Consider the following 14,564-nt stretch of genomic DNA (forward strand, 5'->3'; position numbering starts at 1 on the left):
ACAAAATACCTCCGCCCGGGGCCCTCCCGGGAAATCAACCGTAATCTATCCCCCTGATCCCTTCTCGAAAGACCTCTTCCAAAAATCCCCGAAACCCCGGGGTTAGATATATGGTTTAGCCCTAATATGCACACTCGTTGTACGGTCACCAGCTGCATTTGTTTTCAACAGTAAAAAATAGTTAATTTTTAAACGTAATAATTTGTTACACCTCGAACATTCCGTGTTGTCGTGCTGTGAATAGATTAACACAAGCTCAAGGCAAACATGAAGTCTTTATGACATTAAGCAAAGTATTGAGTAGCTTTAAAGTGTGTACGACAAGATTTTGAAGTCATATGACTCGGTGAAACTAAGTTCGTCAAAGGAAGTGAAGTATAAGTCGTGTTGGGAAGGTTTAGCGATTGACGAGTTAATGATTATTTAGTAATGTCTTGGGAAAAGTTACAGAGCTCCTTAGATGGTTAATGAAGTGTTGAGCAAGTGCCAAGAAGATTCTATAAGGATTGCAGATCAAATGAATCGACGGGACCAATTTCGAAAAATTCCGGTTATACGACCACTTATATGATCCGTATATGTCCGTATACGGTCCGTGAAGGGTCATCCTTGGTGAAATTATACGGTCACTTATATGGACCGTATAATTGTCCGTATAACAATTACAGAATGGGTTGATTATTGGTAAATTTATACGGTCACTTATACGGACCGTATAAAATTATACGGACCGTATTGTCACGACCCAACCCTATGGGCCATGATTATTAGTCCAGTGGACACTCGTATACGAACCCGTTAGATATAGTCGGACCGAAACTAAGGACAATATGGAAACTTTAATAACAAGACATTATTTGAACACTATATATCACAATAAACCCCATCTCTGAGAGGTCTGACCCGATAACCAAAAATAACACAATACGCAAGCCGACAAGGTCGCCACTATGTACGGGAACATCCCAAACGAGCCGACACACGGTGAACAACACCTATATACAACCCACACATATGTCTACGTACCTCTAAGAGTATCAATAGTGAAATATGATGGGACAGTAACTTGCCACACAACGGATAAACATAAATCTACATCAAAAGATACATCGTACTCAAAATAGTCTAGACTCGGAACAATGGAGCTCTCCAAGACAGTGAGCGAAGTCCTGGGCACGAGGATCACCAAATCGAGTATCTCAGACTACAAGAAGGAACGAGCCCCGAAGTTAGCAGGTCGGTACGAGATATGTGCGAAGATATAAAGCACGAAATACAATAAAGAGGATCATGACCGTAAATAGAGATTACAGGAGACAAGTATGACAATCAAGATATCACCGTACCGTGTTTGTAAATGAAAAATCATGCATAGCTATCTTTCATATACCATATCCGGCCCATTATGGACTCGGTGAATATAGTCGTATATATGTATACCATGTCCGGCCCATCATGGGACTTGGTGCCATCATCACATCATATATATATCTATATATATACCGTACATCTCGCCTACAGTGAGGGACTATGAACAATGAATACCAAGACGAAAACATGCCTAAGCCGGGACTCGGTGAAAGACATATTAACAGATGCACGAGCAGAGTGGTGAGCAACCATGTGTAGACTAAATCATCATCGAGACTCAATAGAATAAGTAGAATAAACTGCACTCGAGTGTCAAAGCATTTACGCTTATGTCAAGTAGCCCTCGAATGTCACTACGGATTATGTCAAATAGAACTTCAGGAATCATAGACACATATCACATGTCAAGACATAATAATGAAATAGCTTCTGGAAATCAAGAACATTAGCCATCCTAGTGTCTCTAAGAAGAGGAGCTTATACATTCGTTGTTTGTTTGGTTCATATAGATCATGCCAAAAGAAAGAAAGGATAGCCTTACATACCTTTAACGCTTATCCGTGATACAATACGTATACGCTGCCCGAAGTATCTCAACCTATATTAAAACGTTAAGAGCTATGGTTAAGCTACGGAAAGGTTCAAAACGTATTTCAACGTTAGTAGCCTATTCCTAGAAAATTGGGCGGTATTCCTCCTGTATTGTTCATTTCCCTCACATTCAAACTAATTATAAAACGACCAGATCAATATCAACAACCACACGTCCAAGTTACTATATCAAGAACTAGCCAAAACAAGATTCAAGAAAACCCCGAAATAGCCCGCATAACATTCCAATAAGTCCACACATTACAACATTCAATAATAGTTAACATAACGACTACAACATACTCAAGTTACTCTTAATAATCTATAGCCACAACACTTCATCGAAACGACCTTATAATAGTCCAACAATTACAACCACCCAAAATTAATCTTTCGGACTACTAGAAGTACGTTTTAAACTTATCTTTTCTTTCAAATCGAGCAACACAACGATCAGTGACTATTATCCATACACAAGAAAATCCATCAATAACTTAACAACAACATGCCCCGATAATCTCACGAACATCTAAGAATATACACCAAACAAACCACATACGCTTCGTATACGATATTTTATACGCTTCTTTCTTCCAAGTTTGGTGATTCATATCAGCAACAACACAACAACGACATCAACTACTATATGCAAGAAAACTATCCTAATATCACAACAAGTTCTAAAAGCATTAGCCATGAAATCAATATAAATTTCTAAAGATGATTTAAGCTTTCCTTTCACTTTTAACACATAATCCATAACATTAATAACAATAACAACAATCAAACCCAATCTAATTGGAACAACTCCAATTCTGCCCATTTACAACGCCAACATTAATCATGCAATTTTCTTACTTCCAATTCCACTTAATACAAATTAATCTCTCTATTACAACATCATTAACCCAATTTCATGACAAAATAAGAAATCTTACCTCAAATTTAATTAAAGATGTATCCTACAATCACTTGCACCAATTGCACCACTTCTTCTTCTTCAATTTAAATTCTAACCTTGCTGCTCCTTTAAATGCCTAGAACACCTTAGGAATTTAATTCTTTTGCTATCAAAAGCTTGGGTTGATCAAGGGTTGCCATGGCCGTGAGCTACCATGGCTGAGCTTCTCTCTCTAATTCAATTTGGTTGAAGTTGGAAATGAAATGTATGACTAATAGGTTAGTCATCAATTGTGAACTTATATGCTGCCCACCGTGTTGACACATGCCCCACTATGGCATGGACCAATCAGATTTGGCAATGTGTAGTGGGGTCCATTTAGCACACTACTTAATCTTAATTAGGCTAATTAATCCTTAATTAATCACTAATCCCCAATTAATAATCTAATCATGGTTAATTAATCCTTAATCTCCACTAATATTTCTACACTAATTGAAATTTATAAGCAAGTCGTGCCATATTAAAAATCGGGATTAAAAGTCCTTGTCTCATATCCCAAAAATAATTTTGTCCTTGAATTTATGTCGATTAGCTTACGAATAATCCATCGTATAAAAATACGGGACATAACATGTATAAGTGTCCGTATAAATCATGTCGAAAGCCAGATTTTGTACAATTATAAATATATGATCCAAGTCCTTATTTCTCATTTCTCATCTTCTCCACCCCTCTTGAGAACTCTAGAATATTCCACACACCATATTAACACAAATCCAAGGGAAATCAAAGATTAAACACTAAGAATCAAGTGCAAGGAGGCTCAATAGGGTTTGTAGAAGTCAAGAATTTCATTGATATTGAAGTTGGGATTTTTCTCAAGTGAAATATCTTCATCCAAAGTTCATTCCTATATGATCAAAGGTGATTTTCACATCTATTTCATGCTATTAAGAGTGTTTGAGTGGTTGAATGACTTGGATTAGAGAAAAAAGTAGAATATGAGCTCAAATAGGGAAATAATGATATTTTGAGTAATAAGTTAACTTGAGTCATGATTCTTAGTATGCTATGAGTATAATCTTGTTATGAATAATACTAAGGATGTTGAGGAAGAATTATATGCAAATGAATATGGTGTTGTGTTGTGATTATGGCTATGAATGACTTTGAAAAGGAGATTTGAGGATTGAACAATGTTTAACTTGAAATGTCTATGGATTATGGTATTATGGGTGTTGCTATTGATGTTTGGGAGTTGTTTATTATATGGAGAAAGTTGTCAAAACAAAGGAAATGCTCGCCCAATTTTCGTTAGCTCTTAGTCGCTCTAGTCTAGACCTAAGCAAGTTTTAAATGATCTAATTTAGTACGAATTCTCTTGAATGTAGTAGTTGTGAGCTTGGAAGAGAACATTTAGTCGTTGGAGACGTAAAGGTATGTAAGGCTAGCCCCTTTGTTCGTAAAGGCATGACTCTTAGGTTACTATCTTCCATATATTCCATGACCTCCTTACATCCCAAAAGCTGAAAGTTCATGATTCTTAAGAGTTTCTTATGAGCTAGAGATGAGATATGTTCTACGATAATGATGATGCTATTTCTAGAAAATTTCGAAGCTTATGAGATGATGTTATTGTGACTTTGATAATCTTATTTTATAATTTCATTGATGTCATTCCTTGTTATACTCTCACTCATGATATTAGTTCCTTCAAGGTGAGACATAGTGACGAAGATTGTTCCATCCTATAATCGGAGGTTACCGACCTTACGTCACTCCGATAGAGATATAGCTTTTACTTGAGCTCTCACGCATGCTTGATGTTGTGTATATGATGATGATACACCGTGCCTATTTGGCCGGGCAGACACCACTATAATGAGCGTAGTAGGCGACTACGATGATGATTACACCGTGCCTAATTGGCCGGGCAGACACCACTACACCGGGTGTAGTGGGCGACTATGATAATTACACCGAACCTAGTTGGCCGGGCAGTCACCACTAGTGGGCGGCGTATGATGATTACCCCGGATGCGGGAGGTTTAGATGCGGGCTAATGATGATATATGACTCAGACAGTTTACTTATGCCTATGTGTGTATGAAATGATGTTGTTTATATATATAAGTTAGCATGCAGGTCTTCCACCTATTAAATGAGTTTTCAGATGAGCTTCCAGGTCTTTCACCAGAATAGGAAATTGATTTTACTATTGATATGCTGCCGGACACTGAGCCCATGTCAATTCCTCCTTACAGAATGGCTCTTGCAGAATTAAAAGAGTTAAAGGCACAACTGAAGGATTTGCTCGAGAAGGGATTTATTAGGCCCAGTTCATCGCCATGGGGAGCACCTGTCTTGTTCGTAAGAAAGAAAGATGGTTCCTTGCGAATGTGCATTGATTATAGGCAGTTAAATACGATGACAATAAAGAATAAATATCCGCTTCCGAGAATCGATGACTTGTTTGATCAATTGCAGGCTGCTAAGTGGTTTTCAAAGATTGAGCTGAGATCAGGATATCATCAAGTGAGAGTTAGAGAAAAGGATATTCCGAAGACGGCTTTCAGAACCAGATATGGTCATTACAAATTTCGGATAATGTCGTTTGGCTTGATTAACGCCCCGGCAGTGTTTATGAATTTGATGGATAATGTGTTTAGGCCTTTCCTAGACCTATTTGTGATTGCGTTCATCGATGACATTTTGGTATATTCTCGGTCCGAAGTAGAGCATGCAGATCATTTACATACGGTCCTTGGAATTCTTCTGATTCGTGAACTATATGCCAAGTATTTAAAATGCAAAGTAGTTCTGGTTGAATTTTATAACTTTTCTGGGCCATATTATCTCAGCTAACGATATTCAAGTAGATATTCAAAAGATTGAGGCGGTGAATACTTGGCCAAGGCCTACAACTCTACGGGTCCGTAGCTTTTAGGACTAGCGGTTATTATAGAAGATTTGTGAAGGATTTTCTTCTATTTCTCCACCATTATCGAAAGGTAACCTCGGCCTAAAGAAAATTTCGGTGGACCGATAAGTTTTCATGCGAGCGCAATTTTTAGGAATTAAAGGATATGTTGACTTCAGCCCCAATCCTGACACTTCCAGAAGGACCAGAATTCTATGTTGTTTATTATGATTCCTCCGATGTTGGGTTAGGTTGTGTGTTGATGCAGCACGGTAAGGTTATTGCTTATACCTCGAGCGCCGAGGAAACATGAGAAAATTATCCGACCCATGATATGAATTAGTCGGGTTATTCATGCACTAAAGATAACGGAGACATTACTGTACGTGTGTTCATGTTGATATTTATACGGATCACGAGTCTCCATCATATTTTCGAGCAAAAGGAGTTGAATCTGCGGCAGAGGCGATGGTTAAAGCTATTAAAGGACTATGACATCAGTATTCTATATCATCCTGGAAAGGCGAACGTGGTGGCCGACGGTGCTTAGCCATAAATCCATGGGTAGCCTATGTGATGTCCAGCCGGAAAAGAAGGAATTAATCTGTGAGCTCCACCAGCTAGCTAGCCTAGGAGTTCGTTTAATGGACTCAGGACATGTGAGAGTCGCTATTCACAACCCAGCTATTTCATCTCTAGATATAGAAGTGAAAAAGCGTCAATATGAAGACCCCAAGTTGAGCTATTATAGAGATACACTTCCCCAAAAGGAAAAGTCACCATTTAAGATTTCTGCAGATCGGATTCTCTGTATCAAGGCATGCTATGTGTTCCAGATGCTGCGGGATTACGCCACCAGATTTTGGAAGAAGCCCATTACTCCCGTTATTTCGTTCACCTAGGAGCGACAAAGATGTACCATGATCTTAAATCAATGTATTGGTGGGACGTAATGAAGAAAGATATAGCAAAGTTTGTAGCTCAATGTCCAAATTATAAACAAGTGAAAATTGAGCATCAAAAGCCAGGAGGATTGTTGCAAGTTATGGAAATTCCAACCTGAAAATGGGAAGTGATAAACATTTTATTGTAGGCTTACCTCGTTCTCGGCGTAAGTATGACTCCATATGGGTAATTGTGGACAGACTTACGAAATTAACTCATTTTCTTCCAGTCAAAACTACATACCCAGCAGAAGATTATGCAAGGTTGTATCTTAAAGAGATAGTGCGACTTCATGGTATCACAGATAGAGGAGCGTAATTTACTGCCAAGTTCTGGAAGTCCTTTCAAGAAGGTTTGGGAACTCAAGTGAGGCTCAGCACAGCATTTCATCCACAGACAGACGGACAAGCTGAGCGCACTATTCAGACCTTGGAGGACATGTTGCGGGCTTGTGTATTAGACTTCGGAGGTAATTAGGGTGATCATTACCACTTATTGAATTTTCCTATAATAACAGTTATCACTCCGGTATTCAGATGGCACCATATGAAGCTTTATATGGGACGAAGTGTAGGTCGCCAATTGGGTGGTTTGAAGTAGGAGAGACACAACTGATAGGCCCAGAACTGATTCAGCAAGCGGTGGAGAAGATCAAGCTTAATCGAGACCGATTGTTGTCAGCCCAAAGTCGCCAAAAATCTTATGCAGATAATTGTCGACCAAATTTAGAACTCCAGGTTAATGATTGGGTGTTCCTAAAAGTATCGCCAATGAAAGGCGTAATGCGATTCGGCAAGAAGGGCAAACTTACTCCCCGGTATATTGGGCCTTATAAGATTATACGTAAGGTGGGGAAAATGGCTTATGAGCTAGATTTACCTTCGAACTTGAGTCGATCCATCCAGTTTTTCATGTGTCGATGCCCCGTAAGTGTATTGGAGATCTTTCTAGAATCGTGCCTGTAGATGATGTTCAAGTTACCGAAAAGTTGGCTTATGAAGAGGTACCCATTGCTATACTAGATAGACAAGTACGGAAACTCAAAAACAAAGATGTAGCCTCAGTTAAGGTTTTATAGAGAAACAATAACAGAGAGGAAATGACTTGGGAAGCAGAAGAAGATATGAAGTCCAGATATCCACATTTATTTCCACCCCCAGAAGAGGTTCAAGATGAGACGCCATTGTCCTAAGGTATGTAATGCTTTCTTTTAATGTTTTGGTCGTGTGTGGCCATGTTTTCTTGATGTTATTGTTGTAGCTCTATGAGGCGATGTTATTGTGAGTTGCTGTGACAGGATGGTAGTGCCATATTACAGGGAAAACTCTGACGAAATTTCTGTAGAATTCCCGAGAACTTAACATTCGAGGACGAATGTTCTTAAGGGGGGAGAATGTTACACCTCGAACATTCGGTGTTGTCGTGCTGTGAATAGACTAACGCAAGCTCAAGGCGAACATGAAGTCCTTATGACATTAAGGAGAGTATTAAGCAGCGACTTTAAAGTGTGTACGACAAGATTTTGAAGTCATATGACTCGGTGAAACTAAGTTCATCAAAGGAAGTGAAGTATAAGTCGTGTCGGGAAGGTTTAGCGATTGACGAGTTAATGATTATTTAGTAATGTCTTGGGGAAAAGTTATGGAGCTCCTTAGATGGTTAATGAAGTGTTGAGCATGTGCCAAGAAGATTCTATAAGGATTGGAGATCAAACGAATCGACAGGACCAATTTCAGGAAAAAGTTGAGTTATACGACCACTTATACGGTCCGTATAACTTTATATGGTCAGTATAAGGGGCCGTATAACGGTCACAATGAAGGGTCATCCTTGGTGAAATTATACGATCATTTATACGGACCTTATAACAGTTCTGAGAATGGGTTGATTATTGTTAAATTTATACGGTCACTTATACGGATCGTATAAAATTATACGGACCGTATAAGTGTCCGTATAAATCATGTCGGGTCAGATTTTGCACAATTATAAATATATGATCCAAGTCCTTATTGCTCATTTCTCATCTTCTCCACGTCTCTTAAGAACTCTAGAATATTCCACACACCATATTAACACAAATCCAAGGGAAATCAAGCATTAAACACTAAGAATCAAGTACAAGGAGGCTCGCTAGGGTTTGTAGAAGTCAAGAATTTCATTGATACGCCAATAATATATCAATAATCTCAAGTACCAATAGCGGGTACGCCAATAATATATCAAGTATAAATACCACCAACAGGTATGTCAACCATATCCAAATTAGGACAACAAGCGACCTTTGTTATCTACCAACTAAACATGGCATCAAGCCAACCCAATTAAACAATCAAACACGTATAATGGGGTGGCTAGTCCTAACACACATCAGGTCAGTCATATAACACATAGTATTACCATTTCCCAAATTAGCATATTCACTTAGGATAAGAATCTCACCCTACACTCGAATCACTCATCATCATTTAGCTAGGATATCATTCACTACCATGATTCATTTCATATTCCCTGCTAGTGCATAAGTTCACTACAATAATTTCATCGATGGGTATAATTAGATTCCGTTCGCTACTCCCAAGTCACATAAATCCACCGACAATCAACAAGGTCACACTAAAACCTAAGGAGTCTACAAGCCACGAGCCCGAACAAACATGTCACGCATAACAATACCATCCTAAGATTCCATCCCATATCTCCAAATTCCTATACATGCATTCTCCGTTTCTTCTACACAACAATACGGAAAACTAACCGGAGTCTACCGAAAGAAAGTCAGAACCTGGCCTCGGTGGCCGACGGTGCCACGAACATCCAATGATGCCTCAATTAATCACCACCGCGTAAACCATTAAAGCTTGGAGACAACGATGAGACCCAAGAGTAGAATTCACCATTAGGGTCCTTCCCGAGGACTTTGAAATTGCTAAGGTAGATATAGAATAAAAGTTCACTATCACAACGCTAGTTGATCAATCAACCGTCATTTAGGGCATTCATGACCATATTCAAGTTACAAGTTTGGTCAAATTGCCATTCTAGGCTTATTTCAAGAAACCCATTTCCAAGATCTAAAAATAGAGACCCATATGTATTTTAATGGGATAGGTGAAGGATTAGTTTGAGAATCATGTTAGGATGATGAGTATAGGAAAATATTCCAAGGACTTTTATATCAAGAAGGACAAGGGTTTATCATTTTGGATTTCAAGAGATTTGAGCTACCCATTTGTGATTCTAGGCAAAGATCCTTAATGAGAATCAATGTTGGGAGAATGGATGGAAAAGGTTAGGGGGGTAATCTTTCCCAAGGAAGTATCATTTTTTGCTCCAAAATGACTATAAAAACGGCTGGACCCTCTAAGGTTTTGAGAAATGAAGCCAATTCCCGAAATGTCACCCAAATAGTCGGATTCATCGCTCGTGACCGGGGGCGGTCTCGTCACCGCCCGGCGGTGCCGCTCGGCGGGCAAGGCGACGCGGGGCGGTCGAAGGGAATTCTCTGCCAAGCCGCTTTTGCGGCAGACAAGCCGCTACTGCAGTACCACTGGGGCTACGTGCATGACGCTGAAGCGGTCATGGCTGGACTCGAGGGCCCCGATCTAATTCTTTACGCGCAACTCATATGATTTTCCGATCAAGTTGAAGGTCCCCAAGTTGCAAGGGAAGGTTCAAGCATGTCCTCGGGAGCCGGTGTCACGAATATTTCAAAAGTCACCATAACGACGGAATGGGTCGTTACATGTAGTCTCACCTCATGATATTAGTTCCTCCAAAGTGAGACATAGCGACGAAGATTGTTTCATAATATAATTGGAGGTTACTGACCTTACGTCACTCCGATAGAGATATAGCTTTTACTTGAGCTCTCATGCATGCTTGATGTTGTGTATATGATGATGATACACCGTGCCTATTTGGCCGGGCAGACACCACTACGATGAGCGTAGTGGGCGGCTACGATGATGATTACACCGTGCCTAATTGGCCGGGCAGACACTACTACACCGGGTGTAGTGGGCGGCTATGATGATTACACCGGACCTAGTTGGTGCGCAGTCACCACCTGTGGGAGGCGTATGATGATTACCCTAGATGCGAGAGGCCCGGACGTGGGCTAATGATGATATATGACTCAGACAGTTTACTTATGCATATGTGTGTATGAAATGATGTCGTTTATATATATAAGTTAGCATACATGATTCGGCCTTAAGAGGCAATCAGTACAGGTTATCTCTCCATCTTATGTTCTCTTTATTTCAGTATTATGTTCTTATGCATGCCTTACATACTCAGTACATTGTTCGTACTGACGTCCTTTTTCTTTTATGGACGCTGCGTTCATGCCCTTAGGTAGACAGGGGGACAGACTAGATTCCTAGGAGCTTTCTCAGCAGAGATACAGGAGCACTCCACTACTTCTGAGGTGCTACTTCTTGGTTTATTCTTCTATGTACATATTGGGGCATGGCGAGGTCTTTTCCCATCCTTATGATTATAGTGTTCCGGTTGGAGGTTCGTAGATACCTATGTGTAGGTAATAGATGTTATGTGACCTCTACAGTGTATATTTTGTACATCATTTTTGTAGCATTATGGGCCTATGTATATATATGCATATTTTTGGGAGATGTTTAGTGATCATTTCATAGTAAGTATTACCTTGAGAAGCTACATTATTCAGGTTGCGTGTGATAGCTAGCATGGTAAGTGGTGCTCAGTAGCTAGCTCCGGGTACCCGTCATGGTCCTCTAGTTGGGTTGTGATATAATTAATACAATTAAATAAATCCAAGAGCGATAAACTTACCAACGCCTCGTACTACCCCGCCAGTGCTGCGTATCCTACATCCCTTGGGGACATGAAGCGGGGTTGCCAATCAAGCGGCGTGTGATCCCATGGTAGCAGTGCATGTAATCCATGATGGGAGTCGCATGATCGACCTCTACTAAACTCTCCAACCTATTCTCTCAACGCTGAATCTGGACACCCATGAAAGCCAAAAATGATCATCGATGGTCTCTTGATCATCCCGCATGTAATGTCGAAAATCATGATGAACGCGGGGGGAGGGGGTATATTATGTCGATGCCTAAACTGTCGTAAGACGTGATCAGGCATGTGGTCCTCAACGATGTTCAGGTATAGCAATGGACACCGCGATGTCCACACGGCCTGACCAGCCCTGAAAAAGGCCAGCAAACCATTTAAAGAAGTAGTGTATGGCGTCTATATAAATAGCTGCATAAAATATAGCTACAAATTAGTGATCAACAAGTAGAAAATAAAATAATTAAATTAATAGTGTAAAGTTAAATAGTTTTACCACGTCATCCATCATGCGATCAAGCTGGTCTTGGAATGGAAGAATACCATGGTGCATATTGATGTGCCGCGTAATTTATGCACATGTGACGCTTTTAGCAAAGAGTTTTTATGTGCTTTTTGTTGTATTTCAGGTATTAAGTGTTTTGATGGCAAAAGTTGGAGAAGTTAGTGAAAATGCAGAAAGAAGTGGAGAAGATAACAAGTCACTTAAAAAGGCAGTTTGATGGACCAATTAGACGGACCGCAGAACTTTCTGCGGAACGTCAAACGTACCGCTGACTTGTCACGAGCGCTTCATATAGAAGAGCAATCCTACGGATCCATTATATGGACCGCAAAATATTTGACGGTCCGTCAAAGCGATAGCGTAGAAAGCTGCAGAAGAATGTTTGACGGTTGAAGGGTAAAGATTTGACGAAACGTAAAAGTGTATGACAGTCCGCAGAATGAGCCTGACGGGAAATTTTATCTTTTTACTTCTCACGACTTAGACTCTTAGACTCTTATAAATACCTGATAAAGGTTTCTTGTGCGTCACAATTCACTAGATTTTCAGTTTTGTTTCCTTAGCATTGCATACTCATAGTTTTTGAAGTCTTTTGGGATTACAAACAATTGCAATTATTTTCTCTTCAATTCCAATCAATCATTCGTAAGCATTATGATCTCAATTATTTATTATTGTTCTTCTTCTTCTTCTATGAGTAGCTAAATTTCTTTACTAAGGTTGTGAACCCAAGGATGGGTGTTTTGTGATTGGGGATTGTGATTGATATATGCATAATGGATTGTTAGGGTTTATTTGTTCTTCGTTTTCATCATATAGTTAGTGGTTGCAAACATTAGGTAACGCCATAAACTTTGGTTTATTTGGGAAAATAACTAGGGTTTGGTAAGAACAAATAATAAGAACTCAGGGCTTTAAACATTGTTTAATAAATTCACTTAAGAATAAGAGGAATTTACTTGGCATAATTAACCGTTTTTCATACATATTTTCTTATCTTTGGAAAAACATAGAAAGAAATAATCTTTTTGTTATATCCCGCATTTTTGCGCACTCGGATAATTCGAGACAATCGCGGGAAGACGATAAGCAAGGCCACATTTTATTTTGTTTGGCATAGAGTTGTGAGTGAAAGATTTAGAAGTGGAAATAATGAGGAAGGTCAAGGCATAAAAGGAAATTTGCGATATGACTCGTGGGAAATACGAAGAAGGACGAAGGGCAAATTGGGAATTTGGAAAAAGGATAATTTTTCATGAATTACAAGAACTAGCCAACATAATTGGGCTTGAAATTTTCAAGGAAATAAAGAGGCCCAACCTGCCATGAATAGTAGCCCAAGCCCACCCCAAATAAATCATGTGAGGAAATTAGTATAAGATGACTAAGTCATCTTAATTTCCATAAATCTCTAGAAACTTCAAGGAAATACAAGAACAAAAAAAGAAGGAGAAAAAAGAACCAAGGCCTTTCGGCCATAGAGAATTTCCAAGAAACAAATTTGCAAAAAATTCCTCAAAATCATTTTCTACCAATTGGAGGGTCCTTAACAAGATGAAGTTGTTGTTGAAGCAAGAAAGACTTACAATCATACAAGTTGCCAAGTTGTAGCCAAGTGAAAAGTGAAGAAGAAAAGGTGAATTTTAACCTTGCTTTATGTGTTGTATATGGTTTATATGTGTTGTAGTATGTTAAAAGTGGATGGAACTCATGGAAGGGGAAATTAGGTTGTGGCCGTGACATACGCAATACACATGTATGTGTGTGTGTAGAAATTGTGTTCTAATTATTTTAATTAGTGTTTGGTTGTTATTGTTGAGGATGTTATGTGGAAAATGAAAGTTGATCGAGTTTGGAAAAATTGTGGTTGTGCATGCATGACCGCCGTGAGCGTGTGTTGGTGTGTAGGAAATATGAATTGAATTTTATGTGGTAATCTAGTTGTAGTTATAGTGGAATTTGTATTAGAAATGAAAGTTGAATGAATTAGTGGAAGTTGGAAATTATAGGTGTTGTCGAACGGTGTATTGAATTTGGAGGAAATGAACTAATATTGTTTGGCATACTAGCTATGTTGGTCATTCTAGTAGTGTAAACGGGAAGAAAAACAATGCAAGTTTGTATTGATTTGGGATTATTAAGTGAATTATGGTATGATATTGGCAAGTAGACTAATGGTGTTATAATGTGTTTGATTAAAAGCGTAGTGTAATTGTTGGCTTGATTGTTGATAGTTTGGCCGGGTTTGAATTCCCCGGATTGTTGGTTGTTGATGAAATAGCCAAGTTGAACTTGGTGGGACGTTGTATTTATAGAGGAAGTGCGCCGTCAAATTTCGGGCCAAGTCGCTTCCTTAAGATTCCAACTCTAAGGACCCTAATAAGAGTTTTGGTAAATATGACCAATTTGCGTATTTTGACGAGATTGCGACGTGAATTCGAATAGCTAAAGAAGCAGAAAAAGGTATGTAAGGTTTCCCTTCTTCGCATGTC

This window comes from Lycium ferocissimum, chromosome 9, assembly GCF_029784015.1.
Source record: "Lycium ferocissimum isolate CSIRO_LF1 chromosome 9, AGI_CSIRO_Lferr_CH_V1, whole genome shotgun sequence".
NCBI lineage: Eukaryota > Viridiplantae > Streptophyta > Magnoliopsida > Solanales > Solanaceae > Lycium > Lycium ferocissimum.